General features: G+C 40.2%; 1 protein-coding gene across 1 annotated transcript in view; it reads left to right on the top strand.

Moving 5' to 3' along the window:
* The window catches only part of LOC146493865 (retinoic acid receptor beta-like), a 229,692-nt gene that overhangs the window by 51,837 nt on the left and 164,648 nt on the right, over nt 1-13,207 (top strand). The gene's annotated exons all lie outside the window — the stretch shown is intronic.

Genomic DNA, 13,207 nt, shown 5'->3' with positions numbered 1-13,207 from the left:
ATCGCAATAGAATATGGGTAAAACACGCATGCGCAGTGCCTTTGTTTACATATGCACACGTCGGAAAAAGCATGGCGGTGAAAGCAAATCATAAAATGAAACAGATAAACCAGAACTGGTTTGTAAAAATGCTGCAGCTTCAGTGGTGTGGAACTGGTTTAGCTTTCGTCCGTCAGATACACAACAAAGCATTATTTTTGGTAGAGCATGCTAGCGGGCCGTCGTTATTACCGTGTTGTTTGGAAAACACGGCGCACTTAAAATCAATCCTTTGATTTTTCTGAACATCGACAGAGCCCCTTATAATCCCGTGTGCCTTATGTATGAACTCTGGTTGTGTTTACTGACCTCGAAACAATTTTATGTACACGGCGCTCGAAAATCTGTCAAATGTTTTAGTACGACTTTGCTAAGCTACGAAGCCGCACCGCTTGATGGATTGTCGGAGCATTACGGCGGAGTGATACGTACTGTGCTTCAACATAATGTTACCGTATTGTGTGTGTATAACCTCTGTTTAAGTGTTGTGGATATTATACATGGTTATGCTGAGGATATGTCGGCCAGTTTCCACTGGAAATGCCTTTTGGTTAAACTGTCAGCGAGGAATTTGCATTTGCACTGTTACATTTTTATGTAACTTTAATGCACATAAAAAACAGCTGCTTGTTTAAGTGAAAATACATTGATGGGTTTTTTTGCACATCAAAGTTGTGGAGTTGTAAAGTATTTTGTCTCGTGTCAATTATATCGTCAATTATATTGTTATTGCAAATTTTCAAATGTATATCGTGATAAATATTGTTGGTCATATCGCCCTGCTCTACTTGGCAGCAGTGCCCAGTTGTTATATGTTGCTGTATTTATTTGGGTTTTTTGTTGTTTTTTGTAAGTCTGTTTTGAACGACTTTTATATGTCAATTGGCCCGTATGTGGAAAAGTAAAATATTCTGAACTTTACTAAATGTGTTATTCAATATTCAAATGTTTCATCTTTATAATAAATGTATGAAATCAATGTTAAGTAATGCTACATCTGGGCGTAACTCACCCATGTTTTGGGCTTTACTGGGAATGTCTACTTAGAAAAAACAACAATCTGCACTGCAACAGTAAAGCTGTCTGAGGGAACTGGTTGGTGATTCGGGGACAGCCAATATCACTGAATTTGAAGTCGTGTTTGCTTTGAAGACCGCTCACAGACCTGTGTGAAGACGATGGAATCAGTGTGCTCTCAGTCTGTGATTGAGTGCGATCAGGTTGGCAGTTAGTTGCCATCTGTTTGCAATAATAAAGCAATTAACTTAAGAATGACAATTTAACTGCTAAATGATAGAGGTCAGTGGTCTGTCCAGCTGCCTGTTTTTCTATTGAAGACCGCGACAGCGTGCATGGTGAGCCGTCTCACTTTGTTCTTATGTTGCCCTGATGGCTCTGCTTTACTCATTTTTGAACACCAAACACTTCTGAGTCTTTGTCCAGTTAAACTACAAAAGTTTGATCTGACAAATAAGCCAGGGAGTCTTCCTCGACTACTGGTGGACATAACACTCTGTCTTTCTTGGAGCACTTTCCCTGCGTTTGTTCATTTATTAGCTCTCCCTGGATCACTGGTTAAGGTGGCTGCCTCAGCATGTTGTTGTTGGCAGCTGTCACCTGTCTTCTAAACTAGATTCAAAGTGCCACCAAAATGTGTCATGGATTTTAATCTTGATTTTGCCAACTTGCTGAGGAGTCTTAGGATATAATTGTGTTTTAATAGTTGGTGAGTTTAACATCCATGTTTGCTGTGAGTGTAATAAAAGACTTCCTCACTCTTATTGACTCAGTGAGTGAGTGATCCAACTCATGACAAAAGAAATACACTCAATCTGACAGAAAACTAAAGACTAGGAACTAAAAACACAACAAAACCATGAAAAACAACTAATCAAAGAACATAACTTAAACCACAGTTACAATAAACTTTCCTTCAAGATGGTCTAACTGCCACAAAATCTTGAATCTCTGGGTCTAATCCAGTTGATCCATACCCCATGGGTATGGGTATGGATGATTTCCATTTCTCTCCCACTCAAATCATTGCTGTATTTGACTTTTCAAATTTAGAATAAACTTTTAATTATTTGATTATTCCTGTTAAAGCACAGCATTGTATTAAACTTTTGTACTTTTGTATCATTGTAAACTTGATGACCATGAAGCCAATCTCCAGCAGTAAGCTGGTATCTTTAGTAAATGAATGCATCTAATTCCTGAGAGTGATGAGCTTATATTTTAGCTCTGTTGGCTCAAGCTGTGTGCCAAATGTACCAAAAGAAGCGTTCTTGCACGGTGAAATAACAGTGAAATTTCCAAAAATATATGAATCGTTCTATGGAAATATTACAGCAATTACTCAAGATTGTAGACATTTTAAACATAAACAAGAGAACACTGATGAAGAGTGGATCATGCCACAGTGGACTTCTTTGGTTAGTGGAGGGAGGAAAAGGGGACAACAACCAGGATGCCACGTGAAAACTCACAGCATTAAACAACATTAAAAAAGAAGAAAATAAAATAGTTCATGCTGAAACTATAAAACACATACATGCGAATCAGAGATGCAGCAATAATGATACTTTATAACTATTTTCAACATACAAATGATTGTTTTTATACAAGATTACATTGTGTCACATGTCACAGAAAAGACACATTGTGTACTTTTAATTGAAACACTTTTTTACCTTTAGGGTTTTAATTGCACGACTGTTTTTGCACTGCTGAATCTGTTTCTTTTATTCCTCTTTGCCTGAACCATTGCATTGGTGGTAATAATGGGATTTGTATTGTTTTCCCTTCGTGGTGTCTCTGTGAAACACAACTACATAACTGCCCTTCATTCCTGACTGTCATTAGCTCGTCTGTCTTACTGTCCTGCAGTCTCACATTGCCCATATCACGGTTCTGGTTCTGTGAGTCAGTGTTTGAGTTTCGGGACTTGTTGTTTTATTGTTTTGACCTTGAAGAATTGTTTCCATCTCTCTCTCTCCGTGTCTTATCCCTAAACTGTTCCCATGTTTCTCTCTTTTTCTTGTTCCCATGTGTTTCTCAGTGTCCAGCCGTGTGTTTTAGTTTACGTCTCGGTGTGCTTCCTGTGTTATTTTGACAGTCCCGTGTTCAGTGCGCTCAGTTTACTTCCCCCGTCTCGTTATGTCTATTTGTTCCAGCTGTGTTCCCATGTATCTCTATTTTCCCTGCTGTGTTTATATTGTGACCGTTTCCCTTTGTCTCTTGTCAGGTTAGCAGCTCTTCTCCCTTTGTGTTTCAGGTGTCACGTTCTGTGTTCTTAGAGTTTAGCATGACAAAAGCAACATGGCAAGAACAGGGAGAGCTCTTTCAATCAGCAAATTTAGACATGGCACAGTGTAAAAGGAGTCACCAATAATAAAGTAAATATGTGAGAGAAAATAAAGTTAAAGCAAAGGAAACATTGGACCAGCTATTTCACTCTCGGTTTCAGCCTTAAATTAATATTTATATCAAGAATAATATTAAATCTATGTATTCTTATTCTCTAATACTTGGACAGTCTGCATTGTTAAGATCAGCAACATCTAGGAGACTTCTCAAGTAATAATAATAATACATTTTATTTGAGGGTGCCTTTCTAAACCCCAAGGTCACCTTACAAAGAGAAAAAGACATCAATAAAACAGTCAAATAAAATAGATTAAAATACAGAAACCAGCAAATTACAACCACAAACAACAAAGTAAAAAACAAAAAACGATTTGACAGCAAGTAAAATCTGTATTAAAGCGAGTAAGCCAGTTTAAACAAGTAGGTTTTGAGGAATCTATATTTCTTAAGGCTGAAGGAAGTGAGTTTCAGAGCCGAGGAGCAGAGTGACGGAAAGCTCTGCTCCCCACAGTGATGACACGAGCAGAAGGAACAACAAGATGAGTGGCAGACGAAGATCTGAGAGAGCAGGAAACAGTGGTGATATGAAGCAGATCACAGAGATGAGGCGTAAGGTTATGGATGCACTTACATATGAGATGTAAGATTTTAAAGTTTATCCTTTATCCTGTATATTTTTTTTCTTTCTTATTTTCTTTTCTAAATGTACTTGTATATTGTTCACATGTTGAAATAAATTACCAATCAATCAATCAATCCTGGTTTCTATGGGCAACCAGTGAAGCTGTTGAAGAAATGGGATAATATGGTCTCTTAAGGGAGTACGAGTTATGACCCGAGCTGCAGAATTCTGAAGAAGCGGAATTTTATGGAGGGACTTATTGGGGAGACTAAATAAGAGGGAGTTGCAATAATCGATCCAGGAAGTAATAAGACTGTGGATGAGGATGGCAGCAGCATGGGGGGTAAGGAAGGGACGAAGTCGGTTAATGTTACGTAAGTGAAAGTATGCAGAAAGGGTTATGTAATTGATGTGAGACTGAAATGAGAGAGTACTGTCAAATATGACACAACTCTTAACCTGCGGGGAGGGAAGGATGGGGGAATTTTCAATATTAATGGAAAAACTGAGATTTTGTTAAGGTAGAGGCCGTGCCAACGAGTAAGACTTCTGTTTTATTACTGTTAGGTTTGAGGAAATTGGAGGAGAACCAAGATCTGATATCCATGAGACAGTTCGAGAGGGAGGTAGGGGGGAGGGATGAATTGGGTTTGGAGGAAATGTAGAGCTGGGTGTCATCAGCATAACAATGAAAACTGATATTATATTTTTGAGGGAGGGAGCATGTAGATAACGAATAAAAGAGGCCCTGATACTGAACCCTGTGGCACACCAGCAGAAACAGGATAGAGAGTTGAAGAGTGTGATTGAAGTTGGATAAACTGAGTGCGGTCTGACAGATATGAGGTGAACCAGGTGTGACTAATGCCAATGGATGCTAATCTGCTCAGGAGGACTTTATGAGAAATTGTGCCAAATGCCGCACTAAGATCCAGAAGGATGAGAATCAGCTGCTATCAGAAGGTCATTAGTAATCCTTAACAAAGCAGTTTCTGTAGTATGATCAGGGCGGAAACCAGACAGAAATTGTTCGTAGAGATTATGGTCACTGAGGTACGAGTGAAGCTGGGAGGCAACAACTTTCTCAAGGATCTTTAAAATGAAGGGGAGGTTTGATATAGGGTGGAGATTATTGGGATCTGCATCAGGCCTTTTGAGAATTAGAGTGACAGAAGCAGTTTTCAAGGATGGAGGAAAAATTCCAGTGTTAAAGGAAGAGTGGATAATACTAGTTATGAGAGGAGCCAATGAGGGAACACAAGCTTTACTAACACAGTGGGAAGAGGGTCGAGCTGACAAGTGGATCATTTAGATTTTTAAATAAGATTTGATCAAAGGAGCTTGCAAAGAAAAGCGTCTGGACTTCTTTAAGTTGCTTGAAGACGTTTCACCTCTCATCCGAGAAGCTTCTTCAGTTCTAAGGTCAAATGGTGGGGAGTCCCAGATTTAAACCTAGTGGGAGTTTCTCCCCACAGAGGGACAAAAGGACCCCCTGATGATCCTCTAATCGCCTGAGCCAAGGTGTGAAACTGGGTGAGGCAGAGGTCTAACAGTGTGCAGGTCTGATCGGGTGTGAAGTTGGTCCTGTCCTCCAAGGAGCTGTCTTCTTGTAGTCGTTTTCTGACAGTCTCCACTGCCTCCGTGGTGGGTATGCAAGTGAAGAGAGAGACTACATCAAAGGACACCATCGTTTTGGATCCAGATGATCCACATTGGAGAGACCAAACAGCCACTTCACAAGCGCATGGCACAACACAGAAGAGCCACCTCCACAGGACAAGACTCAGCTGTCCATCTGCATCTAAAGGTCAAAGGTCACTCTTTCGAGGATGCCAATGTTCACATTTTGGACAGAGAGGACAGATGGTTTGAAAGAGGAGTGAAAGAAGCATCTATGTCCACTGTGAGCGACCATCTTTGAACAGAGGCGGTGGTTTACGACACCAACTGTCTGCCATCTATAATCCAGTTTTGAGTTCCCTCCCCAGACGCCTTAACGCCCACTCACATCCTGGGCCATCTGACCTCAGGAGAATCACATGATAGGGTGGGGCCAGGTTTCACAATAAACTCACCCGAAACTCTGGCTGATTGGGACCCACACCCAGTTTCACACCTTGGCTCAGGTGATTAGAGGATCATCAGGGGGTCCTTTTGTCCCTCTGTGGGGGGAAACTCCCACTAGGTTTAAATCTGGGACTCCCCACCATTTGACCTTAGAACTGAAGAAGCTTCTCGGATGAGAGGTGAAACGTCTTCAAGCAACTTAAAGAAGTCCAGACGCTTTTCTTTGCAAGCTCCTTTGACTATGATGACCTGGATGACTGAGAACCTTCACAGACAAATAAGATTTGATACATCAGCTATAGAGGGAAGAGTAAAACTTGAAAATGTCTCACAGGAAGACAGTGAGGAAAACAGAAAGTCTACTTCACAGTTAGAAGCTCCCACAGAGTAATATTAAAATGGTTGTTTAAATTCCACCTGGTCAAATCCATCTGAGGCACTCCGGCCTCTCTCCGCTGATAAGTTGTTTCAATGAGATGGAAGCTGAGGGGCTGTCAGCAGAACACTCACATCCACCTGTTAGCTGTGTCTGTGGGTTTCTCGCTGCAGACAGCTGAAGCATGAGCTGTATTTACAGAAAGCGATATCAGACGAGCAGTAGAAGCATGAGCAGCAATGGTAGTTTCCAAAATCTTACTCTGAATCTTTCATCAGACCCTGGTCACTGGGTGAGCACATGACTGGAGTTACTAAACAAACTTTGGGTGTTGTGTATATCAACCATATGGGGAAGAGAGCCAGGAGGCCTCTTTTTGGGCATGCTTCATGTTGTACATGATTTACAGTGAACCAAATATGTGTCAGATCCAGTGACACATTTGGCTAAAGGTTAGTAGTCTTTATTATCTTTGTTGCATTTTAAGTTTAACTTTAAACCCCCACATTTCTAGAAATAATGAGTGCATACATATGACTACGATGTGGCTTTTAAATTTTTTGCCAGGAAGTTTAAATCATGTCACACGAGTTTAAAATTTGATTGAAACAGCAGTTATTACACATTTATCCATTTTAATTTATAATGGCACAAACCATGAGTCTGTCACTGGCTGGTATTCTAAATGAAAGATTACAGGCAAAGGAGGGTTGAATCAATTATTTAGGCTAAAACGAAAACTACAAAAGGCACAATTTCACTGCCTGCAGCAAGCCTTGAAAATTAGGTCAGTTTCATAATATTCTAGTGGGATCTAAGCTCTGCAGCTGCTGCACTAAAGGGAGCTCGGAAACAGCCACCGATAGACCTGAAGAAGCTCCACTGCTGTCAATGAAAGCGTGCAGACTTCCACTTTATATGTGCCCATCACTTTGGTTTGTTGTGAATTTCCCACAGGTAGTTACAATTTACAAGTACTGAAACAGTTAAAGCTGCTTTATATAGCAGGCCAATTTAATTACATTTGTTCTAATTTGACCATAAAAATAATGATAATTCTGTGATAAGACTCAAACATCTATCAGGACTGTATTGCTTTCCAATAGTGCTGAAGAATAATACAGTTTCACAGTCATTATATACTTTGGTTATTCACATTTCAAGTAGACATGGGATGAAATAGACGTGCAACACGTTGGATTGTTAAAGACAAACTAAAAATGATACTTACAAGCAGTCAAACTACTTGCTAAACATATGCAGATGATCAAATTAGCTGTTTGTTTGCTGGTGTGTTAATAGAAGTTTTATCAATAGAGGCTACATTCATATTGTTTCATGGGTAAATCAGCAACACCCAAAAAGGTTGATGCTGTTCATCTGGACGTTTTCAGTGCGAGAAACGTTTCATCATCATCAGGTGACTTCTTCAGTCTCAGCTGACTGCAGGTTTCTCCAACCTTATAAACAGGACATTTACACAATAACTGAAACCAGGCAGTAAAGCAGGCAGTTATTAGTCATACAAAGCATGAAAAAATACTTTGAAATGTCAGGAAGACCTTAAAACTCAAACAAGTCTTCTCAGCGGGAAAAAACAGACAAAGCACAAAATACTGAACATATTTATAATAATACATAATAATAGATAATTTCCTTTGGGATTCATAAAGTATTCTGATTCTGATTATTAGAAGATACAAATATAACTCACTTAGGTTCCCAGAATACTGAAATTTTAAACATGTTTTAATGCTGTTTGGAAAACTTATATGGAAGTTCAAAATATAAACAGCAGGGCACTGATAGCTGTTCTCGCTAACCTTAACCTTATTCAACACTACAAACTTGCTTCATGAGTTTTAATCCCTGATAGTCTACCTCTCAGACCTACAGTGGCTGGGAAGTGAAAACCACATTTACAACATAAAAAAAAAAAGAAAATTGACAACATGTTTGTTGTTGATGTTGTAAATGTGATTTGCACGTCCCAGCCACCATACAGACGTCTGTATATGCACTGTGGATGAGGTTAGAAAGGATGCAATATGCCAGGATCCTTCTGGACTCTCTGTTAGGCTTTTAATGAGTGCTCCTGTACCGACTCAAGGCCCTGGGGTTGCAATCAAAGAGGAGAGGGATTGGAGGCTGATTATCTTGTTCTCAAGTGCTGGATCTTCCTTTGATTTCAGTTGAGTGCTTTGCAGCGTCTATCAGCACAACATTCTCTGTGCCTGACCATGCATTATTACCTTTGTTAGGAAAGTAGTAGGAAGTAGTATTTCTGACACTATACTCTGACTGGAACCTTAATTATGTAACTTCTCACAGTTTCCCACTGGTTTACAGTATTATCAGCAACATTTTAACAGCTACTGTTAGGTTCCATTATATACACCAGTGAGGCATTTTGAACACTGACAGGTGACGTGAATAATATTAATTATCTCTTCATCATGACGCCTGTTAGTGGGCGGGATATTGAGTTAGGTTATAAACATTCACGGCCAGTGTGTGAATGTGTGTGTGAATGGGTGGATGACTGGATATGTAAAGCGCTTTGGGGTCCTTAGGTCCTTAGTAAGGCGCTATATAAATACAGGCCATTTACCATTTACCATAAATATTTGGAAAACTTTTTTCTAATTTTGGTTCTTTGCTTTATGACAATAAATGTTAAATGAACAGAATAGAATAGCCCTTTGTAGGTGCTCCATGCCAGTAGTGCTATTCAACAGGAATAAATAGCAAACAGAAGAGATACAATCTTGTGGGACAAATACAAAACAGTAGACAGGCACACACTGGAGAGCAAAGTGTGAAACAACTCAGATGTAGCTGAAGTGAAGGTTGAACAAAAGGATTGCATAAAAATGTGAGGAACTAATGCATTTTTAAGACAATTCCTTCATTTCAATCTGTGTTATAACTAAGCAGATAAAAGGCCTGCAGTTGATTTGAGGTGTGGTGCTTACATTTGGAAGATTTTGCTGTGAACAGACAACATGTGGTCAAAGGAGCTCTCCATGCAGGTGAAACAGGCCGTACTTAAACTGTGGAAACAGGAAAACTCATCTGAGAAATGGCTACAATATTAGGAGTGGGAAAATCTACAGATTGTACATCCTGAGAAAGAAAGAAAGCACTGGTGAACTCAGCAACACAAAAAGACCTGGACGTCCACAGAAGACAGCAGTGGTGGATGATCACAGAATCATTTCCACGGTGAAGAGAAACTCCATCACAACCAGGTGAACACTCAGAATAGAAAGGCTAGTTTGGATTTTGATTTAAAACAACCCCCCCCCCCCCCCCCAAAAAAAAAAAAAAAAAAAAGTAGCACAGTTGTGGAAAAACATCCTTTGGACAGATGAAACCAAGATCAACCAGAGCGATGGCAAGAAAACAGTATGACGAAGGTGTGGAACAGCTCGTGACCACATCATCTGTAAAACACAGTGTGATGGCTCGGGTGTGCATGGCTGCCAGTGGCACTGGGAGACTGTTGTCTATTAACGTTGTGACAGAGGCAGCAGCATGAACTCTGAGGTGTTCAGAGACAGCCTGTCTGCTCACATCCAGCTAAACGCAGTCAAACTGAATGCTCCATAGTTCAGGTGATACAGGTATTGAACAGGCTTACTGAAATTTATTTAACACACCACCGTTGTTGATGATGACAGCTTCATGATACATCCCGTATAGAGTACCTAGTTGCATGCATTGTTCAGGTGTGAATGAATGATTTTCATTATTTGACAGTTTATTTAAAGCTAATAGTGCTATAATAGAATATATCTATGTGTGATTCTGCTAGTAGCTAATTATGCATAAATCTAATCAATATAATGAATGAGGAAAAATAACCTGTGTAATGTAATGATTGACCGTTGCCCTAGTTTGTATTGTGTGTGTGTGTGTGTGTGTGTGTGTGTGTGTGTGTGTGTGTGTGTGTGTGTGTGTGTGTGTATTGAGATGAAACGAGGAAGTGCACTAAAGTACAGCTGAAAGAGGGAAGTACAGGAGATACAGGAACACGTCCATGTAGGTCCTCAGTCATCCAGGTCATCGTACTCTAAGGAGCATGGAATGAAAGCATCTGGTCTCCTGCAAAGGTTTTCCTCAGTGTTTCGCTTATAAGGATCCAGATGTTCTTGTTTTTGTTTTGTTATGTTGAGTAATAGTTTCATGGGTTCTCTAAAGGCCTTTCAAAGGGTTTCTTTGAATATTGGCTGCACTTCCATTCATTTTCAATCCTTTCCTTGTATCTGACCATTTTCAGATAAACCTTTTTTGTTTGCTTGTTAAGCCATTTGACACTGACCTACAAATCACTCAAACATTGCATCTAACTGGTTCAGCTATCGTGTCTCCACATAACAGAAAAGGTGGCAAAGAATACATTGTATAGACTATGTCCATATGCACTTTCTTAGCAAAAGCCTCTTGTAGAACCGATCATTTGTTTGCATTTCTTTAGTTAAATATATAAAAACGCATTACATTACATTTACATTTTTGTACCAACAAGATGATAAAAGCATATCCACACAATGGAACAATGAGTCATGGATTGGCCTCACCATACCCCACACCTGAAGGTCCTTGAAACAGGGGTCAATTTGACAGAGAACAGAACAAAATGCATCAAACTCAATGGATCAGAAAAGCTTTGGATTGTCCTCTGAAAAGCCTGGAGAACTATTCCTGAAGACTACTAGAATAAATTACAAAATCGTTTGCCTTAGAGAGTTCAGGATTCGTTGAAGAATAAAGGTGACTTTCAAGCTCGTTTGGATAAAAAACTATTTTTCTAAAAGAAATGCTAAACTTATTTCCCATTTTCCTGGCAAATATGGATGGCTGAAGAGCTAGAGGAAAGGATTGTAATATAACTTGCTGATCTTTAATGATCACATTGAAAACATTGAACACACATGGATCTCTCCTCACACAAGTCCATTAAGACAGTTACAGCAGGGCAGGTGAGAAGGAGTCACGCAGGTGGATGCAGTGGAGTCTGTAGTGCTCGCAGGAATCTGTGTGTCAGTATGAAATTTTAATGATGGTGGGTGGTTGGCCATGAGCACTGAGACATCTGTATTAGGAGCTGTACTGGCTGGCAGGCTGGAAGTCCTTGGAGAGACAAATGAGGAGCTCATCCAGGGAAGGGGAGCTTTGATCAGCTCCTCTTATTTCCATTTCACAATACGCCAACCACTCGTCCTGCTAAATGAAAGACTGCATGGATTATGACTAACTGGGTTCAAGCAGCAGAACTGCATGCGCTCACTGCTTGGACAAAATTGAGAATTATGATCCATTGCTCCGTTGAGTTCATCCTGTGCCACTTCAGCTTTATTTTCACAGTCCTGATCAAAGGTTTAAGACCATTTAAAAAATGTCAACAAAATCATATTTTGCATGGTTGGATCTTAACAAGGTTCCAAGTAGAGCTTCAGCATGAAACCAGAAGAAATGGGAGTGAGACAAAATATTTCTTTGAGAATGCAATTTATTGAAAACAACTGAAACAGGCTGTTCTACAGCTGAGTATTGAACACTATTGAAGTGTTGAACAGATAATAAATTCATTTAATACTTCATTCAAAAGCCTTTGTTGGTGATGAAAGCTTCAAGTGGAGAAACCAGTTGCATGCATTGCTCATTCTTCCACACAGTCTTCAAACCCTGAAGGTTCTGTGGGCCACTTCTATGAACTCTGCTCTTTAGTTCTTCCTATAGATTTTCAGTTGGAGTCAGGTCAGATGATTGGCTGGGCCATTCTAGCATCATACTGATGGAGTTAGATCAGTGAGAGTGTGTCTCACTCACTCCTGATATACAGCTTGACCTCATCCATCTACAGGAGGTGGCTCATGATCACTCTGCTCCTGAAGCTACATCCATAGCTGTTTTTATGAGCTGGCTTAGGGGATTGAGGCTATGCAGAACACCAGTGGGCACAATGCATTGCTTTGGTATAATAAGCAGCTGATAGTGACTTCTGCCATTGTCTTCCAGTTGTCTCCATTGTTGTCTTCCACAGTCCTGCAGGGTTCCTGTTTAATGTTATCAGGATACTGTTAGTCTTGTACAGTGCCAAGCACTCCAGTATCCATGTGTGAGTCATCGGCTTTCTTGTAGCCAATCCAGGTGGTGCTGAGGTTGGTCTGTCTGGTCTTAGAGTGCTGGTGTCCTGTTCTATCAACCAGGACCTGGTGCTTTGACCCTTTGGTTTTATTTTCAAAGCCTTTTTGACCTGTCCTTGTGTGGATGCTTGTGTTGGTTGCTGTGATGCCCTAAAGGACCCTACATGTTGTAGAGAGGCAGGGTAGTCGGCTGATAGTAGCAAATGGGTCTTGGAAGCATGGGGACCCTAAAAAAATGTAAAATGTTGATCCCATTTTAAACACAATTTCTGTTTAATATTCAGCATCATATTGTATAAAGCACATGTTTGTGGTGGTTGTCCTCTGAGGACCACATATCTATAAAAAGAGAATTGTTGTTTATGAGTTCAGTCATACAGCCCCCCACCATAACCCCCCCTCCATCAAACTTTACACTTGGCACAGTGTAAGTCAGACTAGTACTGCTGTCCACACCCAGACTTGTCCATTGGATTGTCAGTGAAGTGTCACTCCAGAGAACACATCTTCACTGCTCTAGAGTCCTGTGGTGGCCTTCTATGCACTTCTTGAGCTAATCTAAAGGCCACATAACATTTGGAG

The sequence above is a fragment of the Neolamprologus multifasciatus genome, chromosome 22 (assembly GCF_963576455.1).
Source record: "Neolamprologus multifasciatus chromosome 22, fNeoMul1.2, whole genome shotgun sequence".
NCBI classification, from domain to species: domain Eukaryota; kingdom Metazoa; phylum Chordata; class Actinopteri; order Cichliformes; family Cichlidae; genus Neolamprologus; species Neolamprologus multifasciatus.
The sequence above is the reverse complement of the archived record's forward strand: the minus strand, read 5'-3'. Positions and strand labels throughout refer to the sequence as shown.